Here is a 16799-nt window from a genome sequence, read left to right as displayed (position 1 = left end):
CTCAGATGGTCAGGATGCACAACTGCACTTCCCTCCCGATCATCCTCAACATGCTCCCTGGGCTGTGTGCTGAGCCCACTGCTGTACACCCTGCTCACCCATGACGACACGGCCAAACACCTGAGCAATTGTCTTGTCCACCGATGGCACAACAGTGGTGGGGCTCAACACCAATGACGATGAGACAGCCCACAGAGTGGAGGTGGAAGAGTCCAAGGGCTGGTGCCAAGCAAATAACCTCTTCCTAAAAGTCAACAAGACAAAGGAAATGGTTATCGATGTCAGGAGAATCCACACCACTCACACCCCTCTTCACAATGGCAGCACAACAGTGGAAAGTGAGAGCAGTTTCAAACTCCTGGCGGTAAGCATCTGACACAACTTCTCATGGTCCCAGGACACATCCTCTACAGCCAATAGAGCTCATCACCGCGTCTATTTTCTGAGGAGGCTGACGAGATCTGGACTACAGACATGAATACTCATGAATGTCTACTAATGTGTAGTAGAGAGCACACCCTAACATGCCGTTATCACTGTGTGATCCTGAAACTGCACTGCGGCAGGCAGGAAGGCTCGCAACCAGCTGTCAAAACTGCCCAAGGTGCCTACCCGGTCTCAAGGACATATATCACACAAACGTGCCAGAAAAAGTCCAGCAATATCATGAAGGATCCCTGTCCCACTCCCATCAGGGAAGAAGCAACACAGCACCCATGCCAGGACCACCAGACTGAAAAAACATTGTGACTTCCACCAAGGCATCAGGCTGATCAAAAATTTCACCCATTAACCCACCCCACAGAGTCTGTCAGAGTCACGTACCGACACTTCTGTAGCGTGATGTTATGTAGTTACACCAGAATCAGGTTTAATATCACTGGCATATGTCCCAAGTTTTGTTGTGCGGTATAAATGGGTTCATTGTCCGTTCAGAAGTCTGATGGCAAAGAGGAAAAACCTGTTCTTAAAATGTTGGGAGTGTATCTTCAGGTTCCTGTAACTCCTCCTTGATGGTAGCAATAAGAAGAGGGCATGTCCTGGTAATGGGGGTCCTTAATGATGGATGGCGTCTTTTTGAGGCATTGCCCTTTGAAGGTGTTCTCGACATAGGGGAAGTGAGTGTCCATGATGGAGCTGTCTGAGTTTACAACTTTCTACAGCTTTTTCTGATCCTTTGCGGTGGCCTCTCCATACCAGATAGTGATGCAGTCAGTTTGAATACTCTCCATGGTAGTCTGTAGAAACTTAACAAGTCTTTGGTGACATACCAAACTTCCTCAAACTCCTAATGAAATACAGCCACTGTCATGCCTTCTTTGTAATTGCATCAATATGTTGCGCCCAGGCTAGATCGTCAGGGAATTGACACCCAGGACTTTGAAACTGCTCACCTTTTCCCTTGATGGAAAGGGTGATCCTTTGATGAGGACTGGTTTGTATTCCCTCGACTTCTCCTTCCTGAAGTCCATATTCAACTCCTTGGTCTTACTGAGGTTGAGTTGCACCACTCCACCAGCTGATCTAGCTCATTACTGTATGCCTCCTCATTGCCATCTGAAGTTCTGCCAACAACAGCGTGTCATCGACAGATTTATAGATGCATTTAAGCTATGCCTAGCCACACAGTCATTGGTGTAGAGAGAGTAGAGTAGTGGACTAAATACGTATCCTCAAGGTGCGCCAGTGTTGACTACAGATGGAGGTACGGAGGCCCAGGTTTTGGAGCATGTCAATTAGTACTGAGTGGATGATAGTGTTGATCACTGAGCTGTAATCAATAAACAACAGCCTAACATAAGTATTACTGTTGTCCAGGTGATCTAAGGCAGAGTGAAGAACCAGTGAGATTGCATCTGCTGTGGAACTATTGTGGCAGGTACAGGTCTTTGTCTAGGCAGGAGTTGATTCTAGCCTTGACCAAACTCTCAAAGCACTTCATCCCAGTAGATGTGAGTCCAACTGGGTGATAGTCATTGAAGCTGCTCACCCTGCTCTTCTTGGGCACTGGTTTGATTGTCATCCTTTTGAAGCAGGTGGGAAACTCTTGAGTGTAGCAGTGAGAGATTGAGGATGTCCTTGAACACTCCCACCAGTTGATTGGCATGAGATTTCAGTGTCCCATCAGGAGCCTGACACCTTCTGAGGACTCACCCTCTTGAAGGATATTCTGACTTCAGCCTCTGAAACAGAGGTCACGGGGACACTGGATGCTGCAAGGATTCACACAGATGTTGTTTTATTCTCCCTTTCAAAGTGTGCATTAAAGACACTGAGCTCATCTGGGAGTGAAGCATCGCAGACATTCGTGATGTTAGGTTTCACCTTGTAGGAAGTAATGGCCTGAACCCTGCCAGAGCTGACGAACATCCGAATCTGTCTCTAACTTCAATCAGGATTGTTTTGTAACTGGTATTCTTGCATGGTTCTGGATCACCGTTATTTAAAGACACAGATCTAGCCTTCAGCAGACTATGAATCTCATGGTTCAGCCTGGCTTCTGATTTGGGTATGTCTGGTATGTTTTCAAAGGCACACCCTCATCCACATGGGTCTTGATGAAGTCGGTGACAACTGCACCGTATTCATTCAGATTCAAAGATAAATCTCTGAATATTGTCCAGTTTACCGACTCAAAGCAGTCCTGTAAGCACTCCTCGACAATACCTTCTTGGTCCACACCACAGGTGCTGTGCTCTTTTGTTTCTGCCTGTACGTCGGGAGTATAAGTACAGCCAGGTGACCAGACTTTCCAAAGTAGGATGGCATGGTAAGTGTACTTGATGGTGGTATAACAGTGGTCAAGTGTGGCGGCTCTTCTGGTTGCACAGGAGATAATGTTGGTGGTAGAGGTTCAGAGACTCCTTCAAGCTGCCCCGGATGAATTCCCCACAATGATGGGGAGGTATCAGGTGTGCTGTTTCATGACTGATGTTCCTGCAGCTCCAAACTGCTTATTGTCATTTCCAGTACACAAGTGTGAAGGAGAACGAAGTAATTGTTACTCCGGATCCGATGCAGCACTAAAAACCTCAATAAGATAAAGACCCAATAATAAAAAAATCAATATACAACTTATACATTGATTGTACATCCTTACGTAAAGTAAATGCTAAGCTGAGGAGCGTCTGTATATAAGGTGACTGACAGGAAATAATAAAGTGGTGTTGGGGTGTGGAGATGTGGGCTAGTAGATGAGGTGTTCATCAGCCTTCCTGCTTGGAAGAAGTAACTTTTTAAGTTTTGTGGTCCTGGTGTGGATGCTACATAACCTCTCCCCTAATATGAGTGGGACAAACAGTCCATGAACAGGATAGGTGGGATCCTTCATGATGTTACTGGCCCTTTTCCGTCACCTTTTGGTATAGTGTGTATGTCCTTGATGGCAGGTAGCCTGGTGCTGGTGATGCATTGGGCAGTTTTGACTACCTATTGTAGGGCTTTTCTGTCTGTTGCAGTGCAGTTTCCATACCAAGCAGTGATGCAGCAAGTTAGGATGCTCTCTACTGCATGTCTGGAAGGATGTGAGTACAGTGACTGCCTAACTTTAGCCAGAGTTGAAATGTACACCTCTACCAGAATGGTGGCGGAAAACTCCCTCAGCAGATTAAAATGGACAACAGCTGATCATTAGATGTTGGGTGAACAGGATTGATACAGAACCATGATGATTCAACATGGTGGTTCACCATGATGAGTTAAACATGAAACATACTCCATCTTATGTGTGTTTTTATTGCTGCATCGGATTTTGTTCATTGATGAATGACAATAAACGAACTTACTTCTTGAATCTTAACCCATTCCTATCTATGTATCTGTCCAAATATCTTTTAAATGTTATTTAAACGTCTGCAAATCAATGACTCCAACAGTGCCTCTGCAGCTCTCTGGGACAGAAAATTTCAGAGATCCACCGCTTTCTGATTAAAGAATTTCCTTCCAATGTCTTTTGAAACTGTTATAGATATACCCACCAGGGAAAACATCCTCACCACATTGATCCTGTCAGCCCCCTCAAAATTTAAGATGGTTCAATAAGATAATATCTCATTCTTCCATATTGTAATGAGTATAAACCCAACCTGCTTAACCTTTCCTCATATAATCAACTCCTTCATCCCAGGTGTCTATAGACTCCATATTCATTGTGATAAAGGGCAACATTCATTTGTCTTTCTAATTATGTGATGTACCTGCATGCCAGCTTTTTGTATTTAATGTACTAGAGCCCACAAATCCTTTTGTGCCGCAGCATCTGTTTAAATAATTATTTTCATTCTTCCTTCCAAAATGGATAACATCACTCTTTCCCATATTATACTCCATTTGCCAATTATTTTGCCCACTCAATCTATCAAAATCTGTGCAGTTCTTTTTGCGTCCTCCACACCACTTTCTAACCTACTCTCTTTGTGTTATCAGCAAATTCATCCACAGCACACTCAGTCTTTTCATCCAAATCATTAATACAGATTATAAATAATTGAAATCCCAGCTTTAATAGTGTGACAGTCCACGAGTTTCTCATGCCAATATTTCTTATGTGGTATTGTATGACGTGCCTTCCAGAAATCTAAATATACTACATCTATTTTCCCCTTTATACATCATGTTACATCTTCAAAGACATTTAGCAAATTTGTCTAAATACATATTCCTTTTCATAATACATTTTCCTTTCTCTTCCTTATTTTAAAAACTTCCTGTTTTAAATTTAAGGTGTCCAATTTTTAAAAACTACTTGTATTTAAGTGCTCTTCACAATAATCATCCTAAATCCTAGTCTATGTATCAATGCACCACAGAATTTGAATGTGCAACCCAGAATTGCTTTTGGTCTATTAGTACTGTCAAATGGTAGATAAAAGTGTGTGTGTGTGTGTGTGTGTGTGTGTGTGTGTGTGTGTGTGTGTGTGTGTGTGTGTGTGTGTGTGTGTGTGTGTGTGTGTGTGTGTGTGTGTGTGTGTGTGTGTGTGTGTGTGTGTGTGTGTTTGTGTTTTAATTCAGATACATATACTTATTTCTAATTTTTTTATTTAGAGATACAGCACGGTAACAGGCCCACCCAGCTCAACAAGCCCATGCTGCCCAATTACACCCATTGTGACCAATTAACCTACTAAACTTGTACACCATTGGAATGTGGCTGGAAACCCATGTGGTCACTAAAGGAATGTACAAACTCCTTACAGATAGCAATGGGAAATGAACACAGATTATTGGTGCTGTAAAAACATTTATGCTAACAGCTACATTATCGTGCCAGTCAATGGGAAGAAAATTTAGACTATAAGATATATAGGACCCAAAGATATAGGAGCAAAATTACTTGTAGATCATTTGGCCCAATGGGACTGCTCCGCTATTTCATCAGGGCTGATTCAATTTCCCTCACAGCCTCAGTCTCCTGCCTTCTTCCTGTAACCCTTCATGCCCTGACTAATCAAGAATCTATCAAATTCTGCCTTAAATATATCCAGTGATTTGGCCTCCACAGCTGCCTGTGACAACAAATTTCACTGATTCACCACTCTCTGGCTAAGAAATTCCTCCTTGTCTCTGTTCTAAATAAACATCCCTCTGTTCTGAGGCTCTGCCCTCTGGTCCTAGACTCCCCACCACAGGAAACATCTCCACATCCACTCTGTCGAGTCCTTTCAACATTTGATAGGTTTCAATGAGATCTCCCTCATTCTTCTGAATTCCAGTGAGTACAGGCCCAGAGCCTTCATTCAGTCCTCATATCATAACCCTTTCATTCCCAGAATTATATTTGCGTACCTCCTTTGAACCCACTCCAATGTCAGCACATTGCCCTTTCTAAGATAAGGGATCCAAAACTGCTCACAATTCTCCAAGTGGGGTCTTACTAATGCCTTAAAAAGGCTCAACCTTACATCTTGCTTTTATATTCTAGTCCTCTCAAAATGAATGGTAACATTGCATTTGCCTTCCTTGCCACCGACTCAGCCTGCAAATTAACCTTAAGAGAATCCTGCACAAAGACTCCCTTTGCACCTCATATTTTTTGGAAATTTTTAATAGCCTACACTTCTATTCCTTCTACCAAAGTGCAAGGCCATACACTTCCCAACACTGTATTCCATTTGCCACTTCTTTGCCCATTCTCCTAATCTAAGTCTTGATGCAGCCTTCCTGCTTCCTCAACACTGCCTGCCCCTCCAGCTGCCTTCATATTGTCCGCAACCTTGGCCACAATCCATCAATTTCATCATTCAAATCATTGACGTAATACAAAAAGAAGTGGTCCCAACCCTGTGGACACAGGAAAGAAACACGGATGGTAGTTTGCCTCCCAGGTGCCAGGGTCTGGGATGTTTCTGATCGTGTCCATGATATCCTGAAGTGGGAAGGTGAACAGCCAGAGGCTGTGGTACATATCGGTACCAACGGCATAGGTAGGAAAAGGGAGGAGGTTCTGATAACAGACTACAGGGAATTAGGAAGGAAGTTGAGAAGCAGGACCTCAAAGGTAGTAATCTCGGGATTACTTCCTGTGTCATGTGACAGTGAGTATAGAAATAGAATGAGGTGGAGGAGAAATGCGTAGCTGAGAGATTGGAGCAGGGGGCAGGGATTCAGATTTCTGGATCATTGGGACCTTTTTAGGGACAGGTGTGACCTGTACAATAAGGATGAGTTGCACCTGAATCCCAGGGGGCCCAATATCCTGGTGGGGATGTTTGCTAAGGCTTTTGGGGAGAGTTTAAACTAGAATTGCTGGGGGGCGGGAACTGAACTGAGGAGGTGGAGGAAGGGCAGTTGACTCACAAATAGAGAAAGCTTGTAGGCAGTGTGAGAAGGAGGATAGGCAGGTGATAAAGAAGGGATGCTTTCAGACTGATAGTTTGAGATGTGTCTACTTTAATGCAAGAAGTATCATGAACAAAGTGGATGAGCTTAGAACGTGGATCAGTACTTGAAGCAATGATGTTGTGCACATTACAGAGACTTGGATGGCTCAGCGGCAGGAATGGTTACTAAGAGTGCCAGGCATTAGATGTTTCAGAAAGGACAGGGAGGGAGGCAAAAGAGGTGGAGGCATGGCACTGCTGATCAGAGAAAATGTCACGGGTGCAGAAAAGGAGGAAGTCATGGAGGGATTGTCTACTGAGTCTCTGTGGGTGGAAGTTAGAAACAGGAAGGGGTCAATAACTCTACTGGGTGCTTTTTATAGACCCCCCAATAGTAACAGGAACATTGAGGAGCAGATAGGGAGACAGATTCTGGAACGGTGCAATAATAACAGGTTTGTCGTGATGGGAAATTTTAATTTACCCAATATCGATTGGCATCTCCATAGAGCAAGGGGTTTAACCATATAACAATTACAGCACGGAAACAGGCCATCTCGGCCTTTCTAGTCTGTGCCGAACATTTACTCTCACCTAGTCCCACTGACCCAAAGTCAGCCCATAACCCTCCATTCCTTTCCTGTCCATATACCTATCCAATTTTACTTTAAATGCCAATACCAAACCTGCCTCTGCCACTTCTACTGGAAGCTCGTTTCACACAGCTACCACTCTCTGAGTAAAGAAATTCTTCCTCGTGTTACCCTTAAACTTTTGCCCCCTAACTCTCAACTCATGTCCTCTTGTTTGAATCTCCCCTACTCTCAATGGAAAAAGCCTATCCACGTCAACTCTATCTATCCCCCTCATAATTTTAAATACCTCTATCAAGTCCCCCCTCAACCTTCTACACTCCAAAGAACAAAGACCTAACTTGTTCAATCTTTCCCTGTAACTTAGATGCTGAAACCCAGGTAACATTCTAGTAAATCTTCTCTGTACTCTCTCTATTTTGTTGATATCTTTCCTATAGTTCAGTGACCAGAACTGTACACAATACTCCAAATTCGGCCTTACCAATGCCTTGTACAATTTTAACATTACATCCCAACTCCTATACTCAATGCTCTGATTTATAAAGGCCAACATACCAAAAGCTTTCTTCACCACCCTGTCCACATGAGATTCCACCTTCAGGGAACTATGCACCATTATTCCTAGATCACTATGTTCTACTGCATTCTTCAATGCCCTACCATTTACCATGTATGTCCTATTTGGATTATTCCTACCAAAATGTAGCACCTCACACTTATCAGCATTATACTCCATCTGCCATCGTTCAGCCCACTCTTCTAACTGGCCTTAATCTCTCCACAAACTTTGAAAACCTACTTCATTATCCACAATGCCACCTACCTTAGTATCATCTGCATACTTACTAATCTAATTTACCACCCCATCATCCAGATCATTAATGTATATGACAAACAACATTGGACCCAGTACAGATCCCTGAGGCACACCACTAGTCACCAGCCTCCAACCTGACAGACAGTTATCCACCACTACTCTCTGGCATCTCCCATCCAGCCACTGTTGAATCCATTTTACTACTTCAATATTAATGCCTAACGATTGAACCTTCCTAACTAACCTTCCGTGCGGAACCTTGTCAAAGGCCTTACTGAAGTCCATGTAGACAACATCCACTGCTTTACCCTCATCAACTTTCCTCGTAACCTCTTTAAAAAATTCAATAAGATTTGTCAAACATGACCTTCCACGCACAAATCCATGTTGACTGTTTGTAATCAGACCCTGTCTATCCAGATAATTATATATACCATCTCTAAGAATACTTTCATTAATTTACCCACCACTGATGTCGAACTGACAGGCTGATAATTGCTAGGTTTACTCTTATAACTATTTTTAAACAATGGAACCACATGAGCAATATGCCAATCCTCCGGCACCATCCCTGTTTGTAATGACATTTGAAATATTTCTGTCAGAGCCCCTGCTATTTCTACACCAAGATGGGGTGGAGTTTGTCAGGTGTGTTCAGGAAGGTTTTCTGACACAGTATGTAGATAAGCCTACAAGAGGAGAGGCAGTACTTGATCTGGTGTTGGGAAATGAACCTGGTCAGGTGTCAGGTCTCTCAGTGGGAGAACATTGTGAAGATAGTGATCTCAATGATATCTCCTTTACCATAGCATTGGAGAGGGATAAGAGTAGACAAGTTAGGAAAATGTTTGATTGGAGGAAGAGGAAATTTGAAGCTATCAGGCAGGAACTTGGAAATATAAATTGGGAGCAGATGTTCTCAGGGCAGAAATGTGGCAAATGTTCAGGGGATATTTGCATGGAGTTCTGCGTAGGTACATTCCAGTGAGACAGAAAGGATGGTAGGGTACAGGAACCATGGTGTACAAAGGCTGGTGAAAATCTAGTCAAGAAGAAAAGCTTATGAAAGGTTCAAAAATCTAGGTAATGATAGAGATCTAGAAAATTATAAGACTAGCAGGAAGGAGCATAAGAATGAAATTAGGAGAGCCAGAAGGGAGCATGAGAGGGCCTTGGCAAGCAGGATTAAGGAAAACACCAAGGCATTCTACAAGTATGTGAAGAGCAAGAGGATAAGATGTGAGAGAATAGGACCAATCAAGTGTGACAGTGGAAAAGCGTGTATGGAATCGGTAGATGTAGCAGAGGTACTTAATGAATATTTTGCTTCAATATTCACTATGGAAAAGGATCTTGGTCATTGTAGGGATGACTTACAGCGGACTGAACAGCTTGAGCATATAGACATTAGGAAAGAGGATGTGCTGGAGCTTTTGGAAAGCATCAAGGTGGATAAGTCACCAGAACTGGATGAGATATACCCCATGCTGCTCTGGGAGGTGAAGGAGGAGATTGCTGAGCCTCTGGCAATGATCTTTGCATCATCAGTGGGGATGGAACAGGTTCTGGAATATTGGAGGATTGCAGATGTTGTTCCCTTATTCAAGAAAGGGAGTAGAGATAGCCCTGGAAATGATAGACCAGTGAGTCTTACTTCAGTAAGTTGATGGAGAAGATCCTGAGAGGTAGGATTTAAGAACATTTGGAGAGGCATAATATGATTAGGAATAGTCAGTATGGCTTTGTCAAAGGCAGGTCGTGTCTTACGAGACTGATTGAAATTTTTGAGGATGTGACTAAACACATTGATGAAGGTAGAGCCATAGCTGTAGTATATATGGATTTCAGCAAGGCATTTGATAGGGTAACCCATGCAAGGGTTACTGAGAAAGAAAGGAGGCATGGGATCCAAGGGGACATTGCTTTGTGGATCCAGAATTGGCTTGCCCACGGAAGGCAAAGAGTGGTTGTAGATGGGCCATATTCTGCATGGAGATCGGTGACCAGTGGTGTGCCTCAGGGTTCTATTCCGGGACCCCTTCTCTTCGTGATTTTTATAAATGACCTGGATGAGGAAGTGGAGGGTTGGTTTAGTAAATTTGCTGATGACACAAAGGTTGGGGGTGTTGTGGATGGTGTGGAGGGCTGTCAGAGGTTACAGCAGGACATCGATAGGATGCAAAACTGGGTTGAGAAGTGGCAGATGGAGTTTGACCCAGATAAGTGTGAGGTGGTTCATTTAGGTAGGTCAAATACGATGGCAGAATATAGTAGTAATGGTAAGACTCTTGGCAGTGTGGAGGATCAGAGGGATCTTGGGGTCCGAGTCCATAGATCACTCAAAGCTGCTGCGCAGGTTGACTGTGTAGTTAAGGAGGTATACGGTGTATTGGACCTCATCAACTGTGGGATTGAGTTCAAGAGCTGAGAGGTAATATTACAGCTATACAGGACCCTGGTCAGACCCCACTTGGAGTACTGTGCTGGTCACCTTACTAGAGGAAGGATGTGGAAAGTATAGAAAGAGTGCAGAGGAGATTTACAAGGATGTTGCCTGGATTGGGGAGCATGCCTTATGAAAACAAGTTGAGTGATCTCGGCCTTTTCTTCTTGGAGTGACGGAGGATGAGAGGTGATCTGATAGAAGTGTATAAGATGATGAGAGGCATTGATTGTGTGGATAGTCAGAGGCTTTTTCCCAGGTCTGAAATGGCTAACACAAGAGGGCACAGTTTTAAGGTGCTTGGAAGTAGGTACAGAGGAGTTGTCGGGGTAAAATTTTTATGCAGAGAGTGGTATATGCGTGAAATGGGCTGCCAGCAATGGTGGTAGAGGCGGATACAATAGGGTCTTTTAAGAGTCTCTTTGATAGGTATACAGGGCTTAGAAAAATAGAGGGCTATGTGTAACCCTAGGTAGTTTCAAAAGTAAGTACATGTTCGGCACAGTATTGTGGGCCGAATGCATTGTGCTGTAGGTTTTCTATGTTTCTAACACTACTAGTCTTGGCAGTCAACCAGAAAAGGCTTCCTTTATTCCCACTATTTGCCTCCTACCAATCAGCCAATGCTCTATTCATGGAAGTATCTTTCCTGTAATATCATTGGCTCTTAACTTGTTAAGTAGCCTCATATGCGGCATCTTGTCAAAGGTTTTCTGAAAATCCAAGTACATGATATTTACTGTTTCTCCTTTGTCTATGCTGCTTATTATTTCTTCAAAGAATCCCAACAGATTTGTCAGGCAAGATTACCCCTTAAGAAACAATGCTGGCATCACCCTAGTTTATCATGTGCCTTCAAGTACCCCAAAACCACATAATTAACAATCAACTCAGACTTCTTCCCAACCACTGAGATCAAACTAACTGGCCTATAATTTCCTTTCTTCTGCCTCTCTCCCTTCTTGAAAAGTGGAGTGCAATTTGCAATTTTTCAATCCTCTGGAACCATGCCAGAATCTATGGATTCTTGAAAGATCATTACTAATGCCTCCACAATCTCTTCAAACACCTCTTTCAGAAAGCTGGGGACCATCTGGTGCAGGTGATTTATCTACATTCAGATCTTTCAATTTCCCAAGCACCTTATCCCTGTTAATGGCAACTTCACTCATTTCTGTCCCGACACTCGAACTCCCAGAATACTGCCAGTGTCTTGCACAGTGAATTATGATGAAAAATACTTATTCAGTTTGTCCACCAATTCCTTGTCCCCCATTACTTTCTCTCCAGCATCAATTTCCAGCAGTTCAGTGTCTACTCTTACCTCTCTTTTATTTACTCTTTATATATCTGAAGAAACTTGGGTATCCTCTTTAATATTATTAACTAGCTTACCTTTGTATTCCATCTTTTCCCTCTTTATTCATGCAACTTTTTTTGGTTGCCCTTTTGATAGTTTTTAAAAGCTTCCCAATCCTCTAACTTTCCTTTAATTTTTGCTCAATTATATGCCCTCTCTTTGCCTTCTTTGTTGGCTTTGACTTCCTTTGTCAGCCATGGTTACGTCATCCTTTCTTTAGAAAACAACTTCTTTTTTGTAATGTATCTATCCTGCACCTTCTGAATTGCTCCCAGAAATTCCACTGCTACTCTGCCATCATCCCTGCTAGTATCTCCTTCAAATCAACTTCAGCCAATTCCTCTCTCATTTCTCTATAATTCCCTTTACTCCACTGTAATATTGATACATCTGACTTTAGCTTCTCCTTCTCAAATTTCAGGGTGAATTCTAGCATATTATGATCACTTAGTCCTAAGGGTTCCTTTACCTTAAGCTCTCTAATCAATTCCGGTTCATTGCACAACACCCAATCCAAAATAGCTGATCCCCTGGTGAGTTCAACCATGAGCTGCTCTAGAAAATCATCTTGTAGACATTCTACAAATTCCACCTTTTGGTACCCAGTACCAGCCTGATTTTCCCAATTTACCTGCATATTGAAATCCCCCATGAGTTCATAACATTACCTATTTTGACAAAGCTTTTCTATCTCCCATTGTAATTTGTCACCCACATCTTGGCTACTGTTCAGAAGCCCATATATACAGTGACTCCCAGCAGGGTGTTTTTGCCCTTGCAGTTTCTTAGCTCTACCCACAAGGATTCTAAACCTTCCAATCCTATATGACCTCCTATTGAGAGGTCTTTACCAACAGAGTCACCCCACCCCCTCTGCTTACCTGCCTGTCCTTTCAATACAATTCACTGGTCAATTGTATTTTCTTTGTACCAACTGGAAACCAAACTGTCCCAGCCACCTAAATTTTGAGTGGTCAGAGTGTGAATATACAGTTGTGATTGGCTCACCTCCAGAAACTCCTACCATCAACAAGGTGCAAGTGAGAGTGAGGGAATATTCTTTACCTACTTGGTAAATGCAGCTCCAGCAATACAAAAGGAACTTAGCATTGCCCAAGGCAAAGTAGTCTGCAATAACCAGGACCTTATCTGCTGGTTTAAAAATTAGCTTCTTGCACCTTTTGCATATTATGCATTGCTATGAACTTCTAAGGAAGCTTTGGCAGCACTTTCCAAATACAAAACCTTGATCACCAAGAACAAATGGGATACAGATGTTTGGAACATTACTATCAACATGTTATTCTCATTTGTATTCCCAGCTTTTTCTAATTTCTAGCATCTGCATTTTTTGTTGATATTCATTACATTATTTGGATTTGTGTCAGCATTGGGACAAAATCCTAGAATTCCCTACCTGGCACCGTGCAGACACATTCACAGACCATCATTTTCTCAAAGGACAAATAGACATGAGTAATATAGACTGGCCTTGCCACCAGCTAGAACTTGAGTTTATGTAATGCACTTAATGTAGCAAAATGTCTAAAGATATATTTTTTTTAACTTATCAGACAAAAAATGACAGAGCTGCATCAGGGTTGATGGCTAGTAGACCTTGGGTTTTAAGAGGCTTTTCTAAAGAAGTTTAGACACACATCAAAGGTGTTCCAGGCTTCAGGGCCTTACTGGCTATCTGTGTTATAGCAAATAAAAGAAAGGGACTCCCAGCCAGAACATGAAAGATACTAGGGATGTAGATTTCAGTGATAGGGTAGAGTGAGCTCATGGAGAAAACTGTGATGTTGATTAACTAGGAGGTAGTGTGGAGGTGTGGTGGGTCATTAGGGGGTTAGTTTGAGAGAGGATAAAGGCAGCAGTTATATCAAGGGCTTATGCTTAGGGCAGCCGATGAACTCAGGCTGGGCATAGCTAACCTAAGTTTAAGAGGCGGAAATACATTTTCTCTGTGATAGCACAGTTACATGTGTAGTCAAACATCTCAGAACAGAATACAACTTCCTTTACAGACACCTTTCTAGGACAGTGGTAGCTCTAGACACAAGGTATAGTGTTTATGACAGCATCTGAAAACAATAGCTTTGGTCAATGGCTTTGGAGTACGGTGATTATTCTGGATCATCATTATAGGAAGGATGTGGAGGCTTTAGAGAAGGTGCATGATGTCGCCAGGATTACAGGACATGTCCCATGAGGGAGGATTGAGGCATTTTTCTTCGAGGTGAAGGAGGATGAGAGAGGTATATAAGAGTATAAAAGGCATAGATAGAGTGGAACGCCAGTGCCTTTTTCTGAGGGTGACAATGCTTAATACCAGAACACATCTTTTTAAGGTGAGTGGAAGAAAGTTTAGGAGAGATGTCAGAAGTAGGTTTCTTACACAGAGAGTGGTAAGTGTTTGGAATGTACTGTCGGTTGGGTGGGGGGGTGTAGTGGTAGAGGTTGATAAATTATGTGCATTTAAGAAACTCTTAGATAGGCACATGGATGAAATAAAAATGGAGGGTTATGGGCTATGTTGAAGGTCAGAATCAGAATCATAATCAGATTTAATATCACCAGCGTATCTTGTGAAATTTGGGTCTGTAGAAACTGAATCAGAGAGATTCAAATATGATGTCCTGGAATTGTCAATGTTTCTGTTTGAAATCTTCCCACAGATGCTGCTTGACCTGCCAAATTCTTCCAGCAGATTGTTGTTCCAAATTCTAGCATCTGCAATCCCTTGTATCTCAACCGATCAGTAGTTACTTATTTTTTCTTTTCCCTTTTTTTAAAATAGTATTGTCATCTACCATAAAAGATCCTCACTATCCAGTGCAAGAATAAGTATTGTCCATCAACCATTAAGTTCTTGAACTTACCTGCACAACCCTAATCTCTCTTTCAGTATAGCAACACTGTAGTGCAACAGTACAGCAAAATTTTGATTACTTAGCAATACAGTAAACTTTGCCTTTTGTGTGTTCTAATTGTGTTTTTTCTTGTATAAATTTCTATAATTTATTTTTTTTCCAGTGATTGTTGTGTTTCTATCGCTATGTGCTTATGGAGCTACTGCAAGTAAGTTTCTCACTACACATTTGTATAATTATAGAATAATAGAGCAAAAGGACATGAATATAAACGGTTTGGCCCAGCAAGTCCATGCCAACCATGGTGCCCTACCAGCTAGACCCAATTTCCTGCATTGGGCCGTTATATCTCTAAGACCCGCCCTCCATGTTCCTACTTGTGCATATGATAACAAACTCAACTTTGATTTTGATTTTGTCATATATGCTACCCTCCATTCTGTGGGAACCATTCCAGAAGCACCTACCTCACTCCATCAGAAGCTGCATTGTAAGGAGATGTTAGGCTCCTGATGAAGGGTCTTGGCCTGCAACGTCGACTGTTTCATAAATGCCGCATGACCTGCTGAGCTCCTCCAGCATTTTTTTTAATGTTTGCTATGGATTTCCAGCATCTGCAGACTCTCTCATGTTTGAGATGCTAGGCTATACCAGATTTTGTTAAGAGTACATGAAAAAGCCATAAAACAGGCAGAAGTGCACCATATGGCCCATTGAGCCTGCTCTATGATTGAACAAGATCATGGCTGATTTACTTCAACACCATTTTCTTGTTCCATACCCATATCTCGATTCCTCTAATATCTAGATATACAGTGGTATCAGTTTTGAATGCAGTCTATGATTATGACCGTCTAGTATGTACTTGTTCCGCCTCTCCCTGCAGTGCTAGTCTGAAGTTTTCCATGCTTCATTGATGTAATATTATCTTGGCAATGTTTCCCTAATCAGTCCTTTGGGGCAATATTTCTTGAGCAAATAGTTTTTTCTTTATTCAATTGGCAAGCTAAGTTTCTCATGTCCTTTCTCAAGGATGCAGTCCATCTCCTTCAATGACCACTCTTCAGAGGGTGTGGATGATGATCAGTGTTTTCAACGCAAGTCTTCAGCATCATTTTCTTGTGCCATATACATTTCATACTTTTCTCCTTCTCCCGCTCCCTATCTTCATCTTCTTCCTTACTCTAACAGACTTAATTGGCGGCATGCTTGCCTCTGAAAGAGGAGGTTGTAGTTTCAAGACTTGCTTGAGAAACTTCAGCAGAAAATTCAAGCCGGTAACTGCCATGTTTTAGATGAGGTAGTCCAAGCCTTAGCCTCCTTTCTCAACATATGCGGAAGATTCCCAGCATTGCTCTGACAAGAAGCATGGGAACAACAGGTAACCTCCAGCGACTTCACTGAGTACATGTTCTCGTTATGATGTATGAACTATAAAAACTGTGTATACTAATATGAACACTACAACATGGCAAACATAAATGGCCAGTTTCCATTTTAATTGTGAATGCAAAAACTTAAAATGTTAAAATACAAGTGAGTAACTTATGGCTTGCTTAATTGGCTACTTATTATTTTTGCATCATATTTCACCTGATAGCCATGGATGGCATTAATTTTCCTGCATGAGCATTAAACTTGAAGATATCTAACCCAATTAAAAGTATCACATGCTAAATCAAGGGTCTAGGATTGAAGGGAATTTGAAGAGGATTCCAGACTCCACCAGGACAAAGATGAGAGTCTCACAGTTAAGGCAGAGCAAAATTTAACAGTATAATAGAGTACGATAAGTACATGGGAATACTTTTAGGAGACCAATGGGGACAAACCATATACTTTCAAGCCTGCCTCAACTTTTGTTAATTAGAAAGGTACGGAATGCAATT

Source organism: Hemitrygon akajei, chromosome 3 (genome assembly GCF_048418815.1).
Source record: "Hemitrygon akajei chromosome 3, sHemAka1.3, whole genome shotgun sequence".
In the NCBI taxonomy this organism is placed as follows: Eukaryota; Metazoa; Chordata; class Chondrichthyes; order Myliobatiformes; family Dasyatidae; genus Hemitrygon; species Hemitrygon akajei.
Note: the sequence above shows the minus strand (reverse complement) of the source record.